The following is a 15,110-nucleotide window of genomic DNA, read 5'->3' on the forward strand; positions in this document are numbered from 1 at the left end:
GAAAAGCCACGGCGTCACAGGAAGAACGTACAAACTCCACACAGACAGCACCCGCAGTCGGGATCGAACCCGGATCTCTGCTGCTGTAAGGCAGTGGCTCTACCACTGCACCACTGTGCCGCCCCTAAAAAATCTAATCTGCTTCTTGATTTATTTCAATAAGCTTTAAACTCTTCATCAGCAAATACAAAATCTGAGTGCATTTTAAGGTTTATAATTAAGCTAGCAACTGTGGAGGGTTTCTCTTATCACTCAATCTTTGAATGAGTAGTTTGTTTCTGTGTTTAAGGTTATGCCATTCTTGAACCAATGATTCCATCCCTGGAGATAGCTCATCTACATTTACCTCATCAGTTTCCTTCAGGAGCCTGAGCTGCTCGATTTAATAGCCATTTGACCATCTTGCAGAACAAATACCACTTGCAGATTATATAATGGCAATACCAGGTACAATAAGAATACTTAAAATAAATTTGGGCAGGTTCATGGATAGGAACGGTTTAGAGGGGAGGGTTCCAACACAAAATGTTGCCTATCCACGTTCTCCCTATACTGTATATCTCAGAGTGCTGCTTGACCTGCTGAGTTTTTCCAGCATTTTCTCCTTTTATTTCAGATTTCTGGCATCTGCAGATTTAAAATAATAAAATAAATTTGCTTTCCAAAGATAGCTAAAACTGAAAGTTCTTCACCGTTCAAATAGAACCTCAGATTAAGTTCCAACTTTGTACCAAACACATGTGCCATTTCATTGCCATTTGGGCCAAACACATTTGGCAGTCACGTGTGTGACGGAACTGAAGATGTTGGTAGCAGTAATCATTGACTTAGCTCTGTGGGTTTTGCTCAGTGTTGTTTAGAGATACTGCATGGAAACAGGCCCTTCGGCCCATCATTTCGGCACCGACTATTGATCACCCGTACACAAGTTCTATGTTATCCCAGTTTGGCATCCTGCACACTAGGGATGATTTACAGGAGGCAATTAACTTACAAACATGTACTTCTTTGGAAGATGGGAGGAAACCAGAGCTCCCAGGCAAAACCCACGTCACGGCCACAGGAAGAAGGTACTAATTCTGTGCATACAGCATCTGTAGTCAGGATTGAACCCAAGTCTCTGGCATTGAAAGTCTCTGGCATTGAAAGGCAGCAACTCTACCGCTGCGCCACTGGGTCTTCCTAAACCCAGAGAACTTGCTAGCTGTTGATTGCTGTCGGGGTGCACACTTATATAACCTGATTGCTGTTCCTTCTGTAAATTGGGTCATTGCGATGGCTCACCTTTCCCCTGGAACTGGCACTTCTAAGGTCTGTGTTTTTGTTTGCACCGCAGAGTTTGCTTTCTTTTTGCATTTATATCACAGTTATTAATTTATTGAATTTTGTTGATTATTTTATTTATTGCGTTTACGGGCCAGCAAAGCTGCAGCAAGCAAGAATGTAATTGTTCTGTTCTTCGGTACATGCCAATTGCACAGTGGCACATTGGTAGAGTTGCTGCCTCACAACGCCAGAGACCCGGGTTCAATCCTGACTACAGGTGCTGTCTGTGTGGAGTTTGTACGTTCTCTCCGTGACTGTGTGGGTTTCCTCTGGGTGCTCCGATTTCCTCCCACACTCCAAAGCTGTACAGGTTTGTAGGTTAATTGGCTTCTATAAATTGTACATTGTCCCGAGTGTGCAGGATATTGTTAGTGCGCGGGTGATTGCAGGTTGGCACGGACTCGGTGGGCTGAAGGGACTGTTTCCATGCTGTATCTCTAAAATCTAAAGACAATTAAAAACCCGTGACTCTCTTGACTTTTGAATTGAACAATCCTGTGGAAAATCTCATCTGCTATTCTACTTATCCGGTATAATTGATCTGGGAAATCCCAGTTAATATATCTGTGGAAACATGACTCACTGTAGTTGTTCTGAGAACCATGGTGATGATAATTACTGCTGAATCCAAAACCATCATGATCGGTATGCATTTAGCATTAACTGTGCAACACCCTACGCCTATGAAGCAATGTTGGTCAGGGAGCGATATTGGCAAAGGTGTCACACACAGACATCTGTCTCTTCATCCAGCATTGTCAGTCGGGAATATCACTGGGTGACAGTTTTCTGGGAACTGTTATTTAATGTTTCAATATCAGCTGGTCAATTTTCCAGTTGTTTCTGCTGGAACATATACTTTAGATGAAATTTTTCTGTGATCTGCATTAAATTGTCTCTGCTTTGAGTGCGGAATGAAGTGTTCCAAATTTTAGTGGTTCTCTTTCTTCGTGTGACTGTTGTATTTCTTGTCTCTTGAGACATCTATCCATTTGTGATAAAATAGCCCGCCCGACTTTATCCTTTTGTGAAAGAGTATTCAAGGTATACCTGTTGGATAAGTGATTGAGACTGCATCGCAAAGGACACGGAAAACACGCAAGCGGCCGGCATGTTGCTGACGTGTTTATAAGCAAGTGTGTAATTCGTAACACCGAACCGAGAAAGTGGAAGCAAGGAACTGCAGATGCTAGTTTACCACAAAAAAAATAGAAAAAGTGCTGGAGTAACTCAGCGGGTCAGGCAGCGTTTCTGGAGAACATGGATAGGTGACGTTTCGGGTTGGGACATTTCAGTCTGAAGGAGGGTCCTGACCCGAGACGTCGCCTGTCCATGTTCTCCAGAGATGCTGCCTGCCCCATTGAGTTACCCCAGCACGTTGTGTCATTTTGTTGTTAATCTAAAACTGAATTACTGAATGCCATAAATCCTTAGTAATCAGGCCACCCATAAACTGCACTTGTTCTACCCTTGCGTGCACAGTACAAAAAAGATTGAACTATGAAATGGATACATTTTAATGATTAGACAGTAGAAACAAGGAACTGCAGATGCTGGATTACAAAAGGACAAAGCACTGGAGTAACTCAGCGGGTCAAGCAGCATCTCTGGAGAACATGCATAGGCTATGTTTCAGGTCAGAACCCTTCTTCAGACTGAGCACAAACAGAGAAATGTGGCTCTGTGGGGGTGGGCAATCTGCCTCATTGTTGTTGCCACTACTCTGTACCTTTGCCAAGATTCACCAGGAAGCTGTGGCAGTCTCCAGGATTAGAAAGAAGATCCTAAGATGGAATTTAAGATCATAAGAAGTCAGTGGAGACCAGATTGCTTTTTATAATCAAATGAACCATGGCATCTTCTCTGCCTGGACAAGTAACAGTCATAAGGATTAGCTTCATCTTCTATGGCTTGGCAAGTATTGGCCATTTGGGGATCTAACCAAGCTAGGGCTACTGGCCGTGTCTGAAGAAGGGTTCTGACCCGAAACGTCATCCATCCTTTTTCTCTAGAGATGCTTCCTGACCCGCTGAGTTACTCCAGCATTTTGTGCCTATCTAGGGCTACTGGTCCTCGGAATCATTACATGGCGGCACGGTGGGGCAGCGGTAGAGTTGCTGCCTTAAAGCCCTTGCAGCACCAGAGACCCAGATTCGATCCCGACTACTGGTGCTGTCCGTACGGAGTTTGTACATTCTCCCCGTGACCGCATGGGTTTTCTCCGAAATCTTCGCCTTCCTCCCACACCCCAAAGAAGTACAGGTTTGTTGGTAAATTGGCTTGGTATAAATGTAAATTGTCCCTTGTGTCTGTAGGATCGTGTTAATGTGCGGTGATCGCTGGTCAGTGGGCCGAAGGGCCTGTTTCCGTGCTGTATCTCAAAACTAAACTAAACCTCTCTACAATGGAGTGCTACCAAAAATCTTACCTTATCTTCAAACGATGGGCATACTTCATAAATTCATCAAGTCAATAGACAGTAGGTGCAGGAATAGGCCATTCGGCCCTTCGAGCCAGTCATAATGCATAGAAACAGGCCCTTCTGCCCAGCATGCCTATGTCAACCAAGATGCCCCATCTACAATAGTCCCACTTGCCTGCATTTGGCCCATGTCCTGCTAAAACAGTCCTATCCATGTACCTGTGCAAATGTCTTTTAAATGGTGTTATTATACCTGCCTCAACTACCTCCTCTGGCAGCTCGTTCCCTACACCTACCACCCTCTGTGTGAAAAAGTCACCCCTCGGATTACTGTTAAACCTTTCCCCTCTCACCTTAAACCCATGTCCCCTGGCTCTTGATTCCCTTATTCTAGTTCTAGTTAAAAGCTTAAAAGATGAAGAGTTTTACTAAGTGTATCCCTTGTAGTTGATGGAATGACTTGGTCTTGAAGCCCACATTTAGTTCCTCGTTGAGAACCACATTTTCTGATGACTTGGACTCTTAAATGAGGCTTAATCACTTTTTTTTTTCGTAGAGCCTCACTTTATCTTATGAAAGTTATGCAGCGATTTTTAAAAATAAATTATTCAAATAGGCAGCCCTGACGCTGCAGAATTTCACAGCATCATTAATTTTGAAGAACAGTGGCCATTCGGTGACCAATTTTAATTTCTAAAAGTTCCCCTAACATGGGTTTAACAACTGGTTGACACCAACAGAGTTGGAAAGCCACTCAAAAGCATATCATTATTGGCTTAAACAGTCATTTCTTTGCAGCTGTTGTTGCAAAAATGAAGGCAGATGCTTATTATTCATCCATTCCACATTTCAACAGTAAGCGAGAAGAGAGAGATCCTCTTGTTAGAAACGATCACGCCTTTTTTTTCATGTTTGTGATGGCTGTCAAAGAAAAAAAGAACATCTCGAACAAGAAGTGAACCCGCGACCCTATGCTAAACTTGGGATATTCATGACTGGCAGAAATGTATTATTATGCTACCTCCCAAATGTGAGGAATGACTAGATTAATTGCATACAGAATATCGCTTTTCCAGTGCGGAACACATCATTTGTGGCTGAAAGCAAATAATTCCCTAAATATGTTTCTGTTGTGGCGATTGTGTTCAGCTTATGTCACCCTGCTCCAGGAAGGATGTTGGTAAGCTGGAAAGAGTGCAGGGACGATTTACAACAATGTTGCCAGGACTGGAGGGCCTGAGCTTTAAAAGGGAGCGGTGGGGCTGGGACTTTATTCCGTGGAGTGCAGGAAAATGAGTGGGGATCTTAGGTGTGCCTGATCATGAGGGGAATAAATAGGGTGAATACAGAAAGTCCTTTACTCAGAGTAGGGGGTTTAAGAACCAGAGGAGTTAGGTTTAATGTGAGATGTGAAAAATGTAATAGGAACCTGAGGGGCAGCTTTTTCACACATAGGTTGGTGGGTACATGCCAGAGGAGGTAGTTGAGGCGAACTTTAACAGACATTTGGACAGGTACATGGATGGCATGGATGGATGATACTGGGCAAACGCAGGCAACTGGGTATAGTTTAGATGAGGCAGCTTGGTCAACATGGGCAAGTTGGGCCAAAGGGTCTGTTTCCATGCTATATGACTCTATTCTATATTATATAATAACAATGCAGTACAGTGGCGTAGTTGTGCCAGAGACCCGGCTTCAATCCTGATCTTGGGTGCTGTCAGTGTGGAGTTTGCACGTTCTCGCCGTGACCGCGTGACTTTACTGCGGGTGTGCTGGTTTCCTCCCGCATCCCAAAGACGTGCGGGTTTGTAGATTAATTGGTCCCTGTAAATTGCCCCTAGTGTGTAGGGAGTGGATGAGAAAGTGGGATAATATAGAACTAGTGTGAACGGGTGATCAATGGTTAACATGGACATGGTGGGACAAAGTCATAAGGTCATAAGGAATAGGAGTAGAATTAGGCCATTCGGCCCATCCAGTCTACTCCGCCATTCAATCATGGCTGATCTATCTCTCCCTCCCAACCCCATTCTCCTACCTTCTCCCCATAACCTCTGACGCCTGTACTAATCAAGAATCTATCTATCTCTGCCTTAAAAATATCCACTCATCTGTTCATTTCTTTTTACTTACTGAACCGACATAAAGAAATCTAATCAGAGATTTGCTAAGTGCCCCTCCCAAAACAGTGTTCAATCCCGATCAATATGTTTATTTTCAAATGGTTCCTCAAATACCCAAGATTTGTACAGTCAAGTTGTCCATTATCATTTGCACAAAGTGCAGGTAAATGTGAGGTACGGGTACAATGAAAATCTTGCATCACCGGCGCATAGACTTTAGACTTTAGAAATATAGCGTGGAAACAGGCTCTTTGGCCCACACAGTCCATGCTAACCAGCGATCACCCCGTACACTAGCACTATCCTATACACTAGGGATAATTTACAATTTTTTTTTAACCGCAGCCATTTAACCTACAAACCTGTACGTCTTTGGAGTGTGGGAGGAAACCGGAGCACCCAGAGAAACCCACTCGGTCACAGGGAGAACGTACTAACTCTAAACAGACAGCACCCATAGTCAGGATCGTACCCGGGTTCTCCGTCGTTGTAAAGCAGAAACTCTACCGCTGCGCCACTGTGCATACATCTATGAGAGTGAAAGAAGAAATCTGTGTGTAAAAAACAAAACATTAGTGCAAAACCAGTTAGAAAACAAGTCCATGGTGGTGCAAGAGGTAGTCCATAGTGTTCCATTGTCGAGGTAAGATTAGGGTTGTGCAGGTCGGTTCAAGAACCCATGCTAGTTGGACAGTAGCTGTTCCTGAAACTGGTAGCGTGGGACTTCTGCAGCTCCTGTCTGTTGGCAGTGACGAGCAGAGTGCATGGCCTAGAGGGTGGGAATCCTTGATGATAGATGCCTCCATGTTGAGACAGTGCCTCATTCAGATGATTTTGATGGTGGGGAGGTGACGTGTGCAGTCAGATCCTTACAGAAGTCAACATTTTTCTTCTGGGTGAAGAAAATTTCAAGTCAACATATGCATATCTTGGTTAAAAAAAAGAGCGCTAGATATCCATAAATAATCTGAGGATGGACACAAATAACTGGAGTAACTCTGCGGGACAGGCAGCATCTCTGGAGAGACGTAATGGGTGATGTTTCGGGTCGAGACCCTTCTTCAGACCTGATCTGAGGACCTTGAACTACTCCTGATGTTATGCGGGAAGGAAGTGCAGATGCTGGTTTATACCGAAGATAAGCATAAGAGGCTGCAGTAACTCAATGGGTCAGGCAGCATCTCTGAAGAAAAGGAATAGATGACGTTTTGGGTTGGAACCCTTTTTCAAACACAGTTCTAATAATAGTTCGTTGAGTCTGTCCAAATTATGAAATGCACCCTCTAATTTGTGAAAACCCATGAGGAGAAAAATGACGACACAGGCTTCATGTTAATGATTCAACACCAGTTATCATTGCTGATTGACTAGTGATGGGGATTTAAGTACCTGTGAACATATCCAGCCTTACTTTGTAAAGTATTGTTCATATTAGAGCGGATTTATTTTTAGGTTTAGGTTTAGGTTAGGTGCACCGAGGTACAGTGAAAAGCTTTGTCTTCAATGCATCCAAACAGATCAGATAATACTATACATAGATACAATCAGGGCAGCACAGTGGCACGTTACGATAGTGTTGCTGCTTTACAGCGATAGAACCCCTGACTATGGGTGCAGTCTGTACGGAGTTTGAGCTGTGACCGCTTGGGTTTTGTTCAGGTGCTCCAGTTTCCTCCCACGTCCCAAAGTTGTGCAGGTTTGTAGGTTAATTGGCTTCTGTAAATTGTAAATTGTTCCTAGTGTGTAGGATAGTGCTAATGTACGGGGTAATCGCTGATCGGCACGGACCTCGTTTCGTGCTGTATCTCTAAACTAAACTAAACAAAATTCCAATCGAGTCAAATCAAGTACAATAGGTGGAGCAAAGGGGAAGATGCAGGGTGCAGACTTTAGTTCTCAGCATTGTAGTGCATCAGTTCCATTGACAGAGTCCAATGTCTGCAATGTGGTAGAGGTGAATTGGACAGTACCCAAGCTTGTGGTTTTTTATCTTGAAGCAAGCTAATAGTTAATGTTGTGCTCTCGCCGTCACCGCCAGCAAGTACCATATTTTACAAAACTGAAGCATTTTATGGTTTAAGGAAATGGGATTCAGTGCAAAAGGAGTTGACAGGCAAAGCAGACAGATGGTAGAACATTTGGAATAGAGGTGTACAGATCGGGCAGAGAGAGAGAGTAGAGATTAATGGAGGTGCAGGCTAAAAATGAGAGAACAGGAGATGGTCCATCTGCATTAAAACAAGAGCCTTCTCAATGACTGAATTTAGCTGACCGAAAGCCAAAGAAACAAAAGGGAGTCTAAAGTGTCAGCTTGTTAAAATGGCTTACTGTTGTGGGGGAAAGAGGGTAGTCAACATGCTTATTGAGTGAGTGACTCACAGAGAGGATGCAAGGCAGGCGGAAGATGATGAACTGTGCTAAGCTGGTCAGTGAGTTAATGGTTTATGAGACTGCTTGTAAACTGTAGCATGTATTAGCCAGGGAATGCCTCTGTGCATTATTAAACAGCATAAATCAGTTTACACAGGTCCACTGCTGCACAGACTTAATTACTTCAGCTTCTCTGCACTATTTTTGAATAGCTTTTTGTGTTGAACTACTCAAAATTTACTCGTATCTGCATTTCACACGAATAAGCAGAGACGATCACAATATCAGTCCGATTTTCTTTTTTTTACTATTGATTAATCTTAACTGATATGCCGTTACCGAGGATTAATGGAGTGATGTGTTTATGATTTTATTCTGTTACGTTCTCTCTCGCGCCCCTGCTGTGGAAATTATGTTGTATGCCATGACAAAATGAGAGGGAAGCTCAGTGTTTATTAGTGGTCCGAATCCATGTCGGCAGATGGAAAATACTCCATGTCAGGGCAGTTTCAGAGGAACTGCGAGGATATTGCACAGTTTGACAGTGGAATTCCAAATGTTATTCTTTGAAACTGCAATACAATTCCAAGGTCCGAGAGTCAATTCACAAATAAAACTCCAAATCGCCATGATCCTAATCACCCCTTCTTGGTAGCTCATGTTCCACGTTGCGTTTTCCAAAAGTGCAGAAGGTAGATTAATATTTTAAAAAGACAAACAGGCTTGAGAATATACATTGATATGCAGGGACAGCTTAGGGAACAGTGTGTTGCCTGCAAGTTTCAAACTTCTTGACATATGTCAAAATAAAACTGGTTAGATGTGCCAGTGAGCTCTCCCGGTGTTGGGTAAGTATATGTGGTGAGCAGTGAGCCTCTCCGAGTTGGGAGATCTTGAGTCCAGCGATGTACCTCCCATAGGATGTGAAGTGTTACCATTGACCTCAGCGTCCTGTGTTACGCAGGGGTTCCTGCACTGCCAAAACATGCCTTGCAACACCTGTTTTACACTTTTTTTTTAAACGCAAAGGGTGGTGGGTGTACGTAACGAGCTGCCGGAGGAGGTAGTTTAAAAAACATTTGGACAGGTACATGGACAGGATAGGTTTAGAGGGATATGGGCCAAACGCAGACAGGTGGGACGAGTGTAGAAGGGTCATCTTGGTCGGCATAGACAAGTTGGGCCGAAGGACCTGTTTCCGTGCTGTATGACTCTAGTTTGAGGATGTGGATACAAGGAACTGCAGATGCTGGTTTACACAAATAGAAAATAAAAGTGCTGGAGTAACTCACCGGGTCAGGCAGCATCTCTGGAGAGCATGGATAGGTGACGTTTCGGGTCAGGACCCTTCTTCAGCCTCACACAGGAACTTTAAGGCCTTGTTCAGAATCCAAGCCACATTGTCAGTCAGTACAGAGTAGAGACAATCATCATTGACATTTAGATGCAACGCAGGAGATCCTGGTGTGGGAACTAATATCACCACTTTCTTCTGAACTTTGGACTAGTTTTAGGGATGGAATGAGAGTAGAAGGGAGTGTGGTTGGTTGCTGACTGTGAAGTAGCTGGGACTAATAAAAGAAAGGGCGGCACAGTGGCATAGCTGGTAGAGCTGCTGCCTCACAGCGCCAGAGACCCAGGTTTGACCCTGACCTCGGGTGCTATCTGTGTGGAGTTTGCACATTTTACTGGCTTGTATACAAAACAAAGCATTTCACTGTACCTCGGTACATGTGACAATAAAGTATCATTGCATCGAAACATTCTGTGAACGCATGTGTTTTCTCCGGGTGCTTCTGTTTCCAAAGGTGTGCGGGTTTGTAGGTTAATTGGCCTCTGTAAATTGCCCTTGGAGTGTTGGGATTGGATGCAAAAGTGGGATAACATAGAACTGATGTCAACAGGCGATCGATGGTGGGTGTGAACTCGGTGGGCCGAAGGGCCTGTTTCCATGCTCTATCCCCAATCTAAATTAATCTAAACTGAATAAAAAATGATGTAAACACTTAGGTCAGGCAGCAACTGTGGTGAGATTAACTATTAATGGTTCCGTTCAGTCATGAATGGTTAGGAAGAAGACCTTTTTTATGAGGCGGTGAAAGGGAAGATCTACGAAGAGGTGAAAAGAGATATCACGTCGCAGAATCTTGCAATCTAATATAGATCCCACCTTTTGTTCGTCTCTTCCCCACTATTCCACACTCTCTGACATCTTTAAATCTAACTTTTTCGATTTCTAATGAAAGGGGTTGACCTGAAATACTTACTCGACTTCTTTACCCGCAGATGCTGCCTGGAGAGTAGAGCTTTTCCAGTCTTTCTGATCTTTTAAAAAAATGTCAGACTTTCAACGGCAGCAGCATTTTATTTTTACATATATATTGATTCAGTCTGTGCCAATACTGGGCAGCTCAAAGAGGAAGGATAAACATGACCCTTGCACATAGGTTTCCCATTGATTCTTCAAATGCAGAATGGATTTGATTAGTGAGGGTGTTTCTCAATTAGTAAGGGTGTCAAAGGTTATGGGGAGAAAGCAGGAGAATGGGGTTGAGAGAGAAAAATAGATCAGCCATCATTGAATGGCAGAGTAGACTTGATGGGCTGAATGGCCAAATTCTGCTCCTATGTCTTATGGACTGCTGAAAATATACATTCAAAGTACAAAATAGAAGTCTTACTTCAGAAGAATTGGAAATATCAGGGTAGATGTTTCAGACCTGATGTCCATTTATGTAGGAGTTTCTTGTGGGTTGTGGTATATTAAGAGCTTATTCAACAATGCAACCATCCTGCCTTCATTTATTTGAAACCCAGAAAGATATTCTCCAACTCTGCTTCATAATATTGAGTGAAAAATACTTTCAATATGGTGTGTATTTGGAAAGCTGCGAAGGACATTTTATATTCAATGAATTCAGAATGCATTACAATCTATTTGAATGAAAAGAAATGGCAGTACAAATTTTTCATAAGAACGATTCACTGAGCCTGAAAATGGGGAAAAAGATAAATAATTACAAATCCTTTTGTAAAATTGACTTTCAAGGGACACAGATGGCAACACATTTAATGAATGGTATATAAACCACACAAATAAATCAGAAATGATAATCAACCTCCGTCACACACTGATTCATCTTGTTCAAATCTGGATATATGGATACTTTTCAACAATTAACACTTTGAGCTAACAAATTATCGCAGTATTCTGTGTAGAAAACTACACTTCCATAATGTCAATAGTTCCACCTATTTCACTTTCACCTACAAATTATAACATATCTAGAACTGGGAGGTTTTGTGGGATCAGAGAGGGTTTAAAATCTTTTAATCTGTCATGAATTATGAAATTGAGGAAGATTAAACAAACAGGTCCACAGGGAACAGGTAGCTTCAGGAGGAGCACTAGTTTTGACAGCATGTCCAATTATCTTAAGGTCCCATAAATGGCGCAGAAGAGACTTCCTGGAACATTTCCCAGGGTTTCATAAAGAGTTTCTTCAACGTTTAGAGTGAAGAAACCAACCCTCTTGAAGGAGGGATTCAGAATCATGGTGGCGAACAAAAAGGATGTTCCCGTCAGTGGAAGCATCAAGGGACTGGGGACAAAGTGGTGGGTAAGAGGTACAAAGAGGACACGAGATGGAAAGCTTGGAGCTTGACCATACTCTAGAGCTAACTGCCTTCAAGGATGATTGTAAAGGTCAATTAGAGGTTTCAGGGGCAATTGTAGAAGCATTTCAAAGACATTTATATGGAAGCAGGAAAAGAGCAGAGGAATGGAGAAGATTACACGACTCTCCAAGAAGGTGGTCTGGCCTCAAACATCTAAATGGCATTCTTCGTAACTAGATAATGTTATGATTACTTAATATCAACTTTATGGGAATGATTCCAGGAATGATTGTATTAACCTGTGATGAGTATTTGACAGTACTGGGCCTGCACTCGCTGGAGTGTAGAAGGATGAAGGGGGACCTCACTGAAACTTACCGAATAGTGAAAGGCCTGGATAGAGTGGATGTGGAGAGGATGTTTCCACTAGTGGAAGAGGTTAGGATCAGAAGCCATAGCCTCAGACTAAAAGGACGTACCTTTAGAAAAGAGAAGTGGAGGAATTTCTTTAGTCAGAGGGTGATGAATCTGTGGAACTCATTGCCAGAGAGGCTGTGGAGGCCATCAATGGATATTTTTAAGGCAGAGATTGATAGATTAATGATAAGTATGATTGTCAGGGTTATGGGTAGAAGGCAAGAGAATGGGGTTGAGAGGGAAAGATAGATCAGCCATGATTGGATGACGGAGTAGATTTGATGAGGCCAAATGGCCTAATTCTGCTCCTATAACATTGGAGAGGAAGATGGGATAGGATAATACAGGAATTATAGACAATAGGTGCAGGAGGAGGCCATTCGACCCTTCGAGCCAGCACCGCCATTCAATGTGATCATGGCTGATCATTCTCAATCAGTACCCCGTTCCTGCCTTCTCCCCATACCCCCTGACTCCGCTATCCTTAAGAGCTCTATCTCAATCTCTCTTGAATGCATTCAGAGAATTGGCCTCCAGTGCCTTCTGCGGCAGAGAATTCCACAGATTCACAACTCTCTGACTGAAAAAGTTTTTCCTCATCTCAGTTCTAAATGGCCTACCCCTTATTCTTAAACTGTGGCCCCTTGTTCTGGACTCCCCCAACATTGGGAACATGTTTCCTGCCTCTAACGTGTCCAACCCCTTAATAATCTTATACGTTTCGATAAGATTTCCTCTCATCCTTCTATATTCCAGTGTATACAAGCCTAGTCGCTCCAGTCTTTCAACATATGGCAGTCCCGCCATTCCAGGAAACAGTCCCGCCATTCCGGGAATTCTACACAGCCCTAAAGAATCCAGTATTTCTCCCACACTGTGGTTCAGCTTACAGTTGAGCCCTACATGTAGGAACATACTTGGCATGAATGATCTGCTCGCCACTTTGTGGCCCATTGGCCACTGTGTGGAGCCTCACACCAAAGGATGGACATTGGCCAATGCAAACGGGGACAAATTGCACCCAGGAATCATCATCTTTAAAGAAAATTCGACCAAGAAAGGAATCTGAAGGGATTGCATCTGGTGTCGCTGGCTGTCAGCATTATTGAGATGAACAAACGAGTTTCAATTCAGAAAGAGCCCAACAGACCACAAGCCATTGACTTTAAAAAGCATATTAACCATTGGAATTGCTTGGTCAAAGTCGGCCCCAGCAATGAAGCAGAGAGTCAATGTGAGGTCAGGTTTTCAGGAGAGCAAAATCTATATTTTCTACATTATTCAAAATTTGAAACCTGCCCAAGGAAAAAAAAAAAACCATGCATTTATTCTGTCACAATACTGTGCTTCTTCGTACGATTGATGACAATTGATCCTTTGGCTGCGTTAATGGAGGATGTGCATATTTAAACATTGCCAGTGCGTCATTGAGTCTTAAAGTGTGGAAACAGGCCCTTCGGTCCAACTTACCCACGCCGGCCAACACGTCCCATCTACACTAGTCCCACCTGCCTGTGTTTGGCCCGTATCCCTCTAAACCTGCCCTATCCATGTATCTGTCTAATTGTTTCGTAAACTTCTACATGTATGTAAAGCGTTGGATTTTTTTTTTGGCACAATTGGCAAAAAGTGCTATGGCACAGGCTGACTGCATTGAGACACTTGCCCTGTGACAGGTACCAATCTTTGCAATTTATTCGAGAAGAGTCATGTGCAGCTGTCAACTGTCAAGAGCTAATTCACACGTGTAATTATTGTTTTATTATCATTTTTTTTCTCTCTCTCTCTCCCCTTGTGCGAGTTTATCACCTTCCAAGCAAGGAAAAACTATATTGATCAGTCCAGGCAATGCAAGGGACTGACAGTCACACCCTGCATCCCACGTCCCCTCCCTCCACGCTATCCCTCAGCTCACCACACCCTCCTACTATCCTGCTAAATGTGCTGAGAAGATCTTTGAGAGGATTTTTTTTGTTTTGTTGTTGAATGTTATTATTTCCCCTTGCCGTTTCTGGAGGGGTTGCCTGGGACAGACAGCTAGCTCTCCGCTTGTCCTCCTGTGTGCAGTCCCGGGTAGCAGCGAACCACCCACACCACTCGCAGCAACTCACACAGGGCAAACTTGGGGAACTAAAACCCACTTGTTCTGCGTTCAATAGTCACGGGGCAAATTTTTTTTTAAAATAGATAAATAATGAAATCATGAAATCTCCGCAAAAACCCCGCATCTCGCTGTTGGTGATGCTCCAGTCGATCCCATCACATTAACATTTTCAATAACCCTTGAGTGCCTCTTAATGTGTTGCGATCCATTTCTGAGAAATGTGTGTCGTTTCACTTTCATTCCAGACACCCCCTCTCTCCCTCCCTCCCTCCATCCAGGGGCAAGGCGAAGGAAGTTATGTGCATGCATCTAGCTCTCTGTGCAAAACATTTGCAGGCAGGGAGAATTGTTTTTTCTCACTCCCACTCTCCCACTCTCCCACTCTCCCTCCCTCCCTCTCTCTCCCCCCACTTTCCCGTCCTTCTTGAGCGCTGTGTGTGCCTGATCTCTCCCTTGCTCTGGCCACTGAATTATTTAAAGTGTTGCATTCTCCCATGCCGGATAAACACTGTGATTATTATTATTTTGTTTTTTATTGTTTAAGAGGTTCCAAGTGGAGGGAGGCATGTGGGTAATGCTGAGGCCGGCACCCAGTGTGTGCCTGGGATAGGATGACGTGAGGAAATGCTGACACGGGTTAAATGCTCCTTGGAGCCAGGGCGAGCAGCTGGTCAAAGCTGTTTGCACTCCGGCTGTCTATGTGTGTGTGTGTGCAAGCCTTTCCTCT

General features: G+C 43.5%; 1 protein-coding gene across 26 annotated transcripts in view; it reads left to right on the forward strand.

The window, feature by feature from the left end:
- Positions 1-15,110, forward strand: part of rbfox3a (RNA binding fox-1 homolog 3a) — a 1,329,152-nt gene that overhangs the window by 779,761 nt on the left and 534,281 nt on the right. The gene's annotated exons all lie outside the window — the stretch shown is intronic.

This window comes from Rhinoraja longicauda, chromosome 6 (assembly GCF_053455715.1).
Source record: "Rhinoraja longicauda isolate Sanriku21f chromosome 6, sRhiLon1.1, whole genome shotgun sequence".
Lineage (NCBI taxonomy): Eukaryota > Metazoa > Chordata > Chondrichthyes > Rajiformes > Arhynchobatidae > Rhinoraja > Rhinoraja longicauda.